This window comes from Octopus bimaculoides, chromosome 6, assembly GCF_001194135.2.
Source record: "Octopus bimaculoides isolate UCB-OBI-ISO-001 chromosome 6, ASM119413v2, whole genome shotgun sequence".
Classification (NCBI taxonomy): domain Eukaryota; kingdom Metazoa; phylum Mollusca; class Cephalopoda; order Octopoda; family Octopodidae; genus Octopus; species Octopus bimaculoides.
The window spans coordinates 25,228,078-25,233,411 of record NC_068986.1 but is presented as its reverse complement, the minus strand read 5'-3'; positions in this window follow the sequence as shown (position 1 = coordinate 25,233,411).

Below are 5,334 nucleotides of genomic sequence, written 5' to 3'. Positions count from 1 at the left end.
ATTGAGCGAAAACACCTAAAGCTCCACGAGGCTCCGGCAGGGGATGGTGGCGAACCCTGCTTTACTCTTTCACCACAACTTTCTCTCACTCTTACTTCTTGTTTCTGTTGTGCCTGTAATTCAAAGGGTCAGCCTTGTCACACTGTGTCACGCTGAATATCCCCGAGAACTACGTTAAGGGTACACGTGTCTGTGGAGTGCTCAGCCATTTGCACGTTAATTTCACGAGCAAGCTGTTCCGTTGATCGGATCAGCTGGAACCTTCGACGTCGTAAGCGACGGAGTGCCAACAACAATACGTTCCTGAATCCAAACGGCACGAAAGCGGATCACGCATGATAAACCACAAAACTTCCGAGAAAAATCTTGCAAGATGTAACAGAATGATAATGAACACCACTGCGTCCAATCGAAAAGCCATGTTTTGGAGTGCTATATCAGATTACAAAAACAATGGAAGAAGAGCATACGTTCTTCCCTAGCAGCCTTTAATATTTCGTTTGGAACATCGAATGGTTCAGTGCATTGCTGCTTTTAGACCCTTCGGAGTCTCTCTTTACCGATTCATCATGCTCGTTCGTCGTTGACACACTGGTCCTCCTCGTGCAGTTTCTGACAATATGCACACCATAGTCAGTAACACCAGATGCCTAATTTCGTTGCAAAGTACACCAACAGCTTCAAAATCAATCGATGTGGTGAGCGTTTGTCATCAAAGTTACAACTGTTCGTTGACCTAATAGTAGGAGAATGCACTACATTAAGTTCTCCAGCCGTGTATGATAGCAGAATATATAGCCATATCGCATTTCACAGCACTCTCCACTATCATATCCATTAAGGTTTTATGGCTCTCCCACCTAAATTATACTTTGAGGACTATCAAAGGCTGAATTTCTCAGTTCGCATGGATACCTCTAACCTGGATGAGACAGGACATTTATGCAGCAGAAAAGTGAATGTAAAAAGGCGGCGAGGTGGCAGAAACGTTAGCACACTGGGCGAAATGCTTAGCAGTATTTCGTTTGCCGTTACGTTCTGAGTTCAAATTCCGCCGAGGTCGACTTTGCCTTTCATCCTTTCGGGGTCGATAAATTAAGTACCAGTTACGCACTGGAGTCGATGTAATCGACTTAATCCGTTCGTCTGTTCTTGTTTGTTCCCTCTATGTTTAGCCCCTTGTGGACGATAACGAAATAGGTATTTCGTCGGCCGTTACGTTCTGAGTTCAAATTCCGCCGAGGTTGACTTTGCCTTTCATCCTTTCGGAGTCGATAAATTAAATACCAGTTACGCACTGGGTCGATGTAATCGACTTAATCCGTTTGTGTGTCCTTGTTTGTCTCTTCTGTGTGTAGCCCCTTGTGGGTAGTAAAGAAATAAGAAACGTGAATATAATAAGTATACTGTAATAACAAATCTTGAAGATGTAGAATTCTCCATTCTTTTTTATCATGTTTTATATAGGTATCGTTCAGCATTACGTCCAACTCCTACTGTAAGTGTATGTATATATAATCTATACATATAAATTTGACATGGGCGATTCTTTCTTGTCTTGGGATGCACGGTCAAACGGCCTGGTGGAATTGCGCGAAAAATTACACAGATGTGTAGAATGATCCGGTGGTGTTGCTTGGCTTTGTATTCTTTTTCCATAGCATCCATGGTTGCCGAAATAATCTACTATAATAATACTCTTGTTTTTATGAATGAGAAAGGAAGGGGTGATAGATGAATAAGGAAGGGGCGAGCATTTCAACTCTGTGTGAATATGTGTATGTGGAGGCGCAATGGCCCAGTGGTTAGGGCAGCGGACTCGCGGTTTCGATTCCCAGACCCGGCGTTGTGAGTGTTTATTGAGAGAAAACACCTAAAGCTCCACGAGGCTCCGGCAGGGGGTGATGGCGAACCCTGCTGTACTCTTCCACCACAACTTTCTCTCACTCTTCTTCCTGTTTCTGTTGTGCTTGTAATTCAAAGGGTCAGCCTTGTCACTCTCTGTGTCACGCTGAATATCCCCGAGAACTACGTTAAGGGTACAAGTGTCTGTGGAGTGCTCAGCCACTTGCACGTTAATTTCACGAGCAGGCTGTTCCGTTGATCGGATCAACTGGAACCCTCGACGGCGTAAGCGACGGAGTGCCAACAACAAAACGAATATGTGTATGTAAAAGGGGATATGTGAATGTGTGTGTTTGTGTGTGCGTGCGCGTGCAATGAAAGTGGAATGGTTCATCTTTGTTCACTTAATATTTGGGTTTATTTTTTGATTTGGTTGAATCTTGGTTGGTCAGTTACTTTTAGCGTTTTGACAGAAAAGGGTCATTCTAAAATTGTTTTTTAACGTAAGCGTGCCCAAACAAGTCGAATGCTTACACAGAGCAGGTTTTACAGCCGCACCATCTAAACCGACCGGGTGAAAACCGGGCTTAGTTGCTTGTAATAAATATATACTACATGAAATTCAAATTCATTCAGCACATCTACCACAGTAGCAAGTTTTTTATAGACAGATACTACCTTACAACATACACTGCATTAAGTCCAGCTTCCACCATAAGAATCGTACTGCAATACTGTATCTTATACGATTCACCACGAAATGCAAGGTAATGTAGTGTTATCCTCAAGTAGAAGCGAAACACAACTGGAAAATACGCGAACTGCGCCTAGTCATTTGTTTGACTATTTCTGTGCCATAAAACAGCTTAGTCAGAGCTGACTTGGAGCGGGACAACACATCTTGCAGTCTTATACTGTATTAAAGGCGGACGTAAAGAATCTGGACCACATCCGCTTTCGTCTTTTTTTTTTTTTTAAACAGAATCCTCGACCCATTTTCGAGTACGGAGATTCTGATTCTGCAAAAAAAAAAAAAAAAAAAAAAAAAATGGCATTTAAAAAATTTTAATTTTCCCCCACCGCACCCAAATTCTTCAATTTTCACTTTTTTTTTTTGCGAAATACGTAGATTATGATTCTAAAAGAAAAGAAAAAAAAAAATGTAAAGTTTCAATTTTTAAGAAAAAAGTGAAAATTGGAAGAATTTGGAGTTGGGGGTTGGAGGAAATAAAAATTTTTAAATACCGTTTTTTTTTTTGCAGGATCAAAATCTCCGTATTCGAAAATGGGGGGGGGGGTTCTGCAAAAAACAAAAACGAAAGGTGTGGTCCACATTCTTTATGTCCGCCGTATTAAACTGACTTTATTAAATGAAGGCAAGAGTTTTCAGTGTTTCTCTGACCACCGAATTGATTATGAAACTCACACAATTCATATACGAACCCTGATCTACTTTAAAATTATGCTACAGGCATAAAACCCCAGAAGCGTCGAGCCAATGAACGTGAGTTTGCATGGTTGATCGACCATCTAGATTCTAAAGATAACAGATAAACTTCTTCAAAATCGTACTCAAAAGAAACACGAGGTGTAGTCCAATACCTAGTGTCCGAATGAAAACGGTCTGGTTACTGTATTTTATTTGGAAAGTATATTCTGTACTACATTACTGTCACCCTTTTAATGACAGCCAGATGCCTTTCCTTCGCCAATTCTCACTCGCTCCTATGCAGAGTAACATCATCTAATAGTAGAACGGGTTGAGGTGTCTCTTCTTCGCTATCAGAACTTGCAAAACAACTTACGACCTTCAGGGGCGAGGTTCTAGTTATCAATACACCACAAATCCTGAATCACAGATGTATTATCTTCAGATCCCACTTCCTGTCCCATTTGTATAAAGCTAACGTTATTGCTCTTCGAGACTGTTTCAGCCTCTATCTTAACATTTGCACCCCGCCACCCAAACTCCAATAAAACATGAATGACTACTATTTTTTGTTTGCATAATGTAATTTTGCAATTCTTATAACGAACTGATGATAAAGATATCTTTATAATTCCAAGAAAATATGCCTCGAAATCGGAAATAATCCCGATTTATAGGCTGTACGAGTAGATATGTATTTAGTGAAGTAAAGGCAATTTTAACAGATACGCACGTTTGTAGTGAATCAAAATTTGAAGTATGACTAGGAACGTTATCTAAAAATAAAAATGCCTCGGCTTTGAAATTCTTCTCACAATGACTGACGTGGTAATATTCAACTAACAATTCGTATGTAATCTAAACTTTTTTTTTTTTTTAGATATCTGACTAGATTTCCAGACGCCTTTCACTGATGTTGGGAGTATCAGAATTATAAACAAGCAAGGACTTAAATTTCGGTGGCTGTTGTTCTTCACAACGCAAGATGATCTTCTGCTGCTTTATACTGTGATGCCTTTCCCTCTTTTGAGAGGGTAAACGTTTCAGAATAGCTTACATTCATCTATATTAAAAAAAAAAAAGGACCATTTGGTCGATATTCATCTTTTCCTTCATTTGTACTGAAAATTTCAATGTGGCTTAAATTTCAGTGCTTGCTAATTTCCTTATACTCTTACTCTTTTACTTGTTTCAGTCATTTGACTGCGGCCATGCTGGAGCACCGCCTTTAGTCGAGCGAATCGACCCCCAGGACTTATTCTTTGGAAGCCTAGTACTTATTCTATCGGTCACCTTTGCCGAACCGCTAAGTTACGGGGACGTAAAGACACCAGCATCGGTTGTCAAGCGATGTTGGGGGGACAAATACAGACACACACATATATACGACAGGCTTCTTTCAGTTTCCGTCTACCAAATCCACTTACAAGGCTTTGGTCGGCCCGTGGCTATAGTAAAAGACACTTGCCCTAGGTGCCACTGAACCCGGAACCATGTGTTTGGTAAGCAAGCTGCTTACCACACAGCCACTCCTACGCCTAATTTCCAAACGTTACCGACATTAGATTTAGTTTTTATCTTTTCAAACTCGCCACAAGAAGCATATAGCTGCTTAGCTTCTTGTTTCAGCTTATTACATTTAATACCTTTAGCTGGTCGGAATGTCAAGTGAAACCGTGGACGTATCCACTAATAACACTTAGCATTTTTTTCCTTATTTGCCATGCTTTTCACCGCAAGTTACTTTAAAACCAGTACACTCATGGATTTTGCACGATTTTAAAAAATGATACTGCTTTACACGTTACGCGACTTGAGATAACAACAGTATTGAATTAAATAAAAATATGTAATTACGAAATTGCCACACAGCTGTTATATTTTAGCACAGACGATCATTCCAGAAAGCAAAACAAAAATGACTGACTTTTGAGCACGCTAAAAAACGTTTTAAATTTCAGCAACGAATTTTTCAGGGGTTTTGGCTGTTAAATTGCTGGAACATTAAAATTTGTTATGAAGTTTCACTCGTAGAGAAAACAAATTATAGATGTATTTTA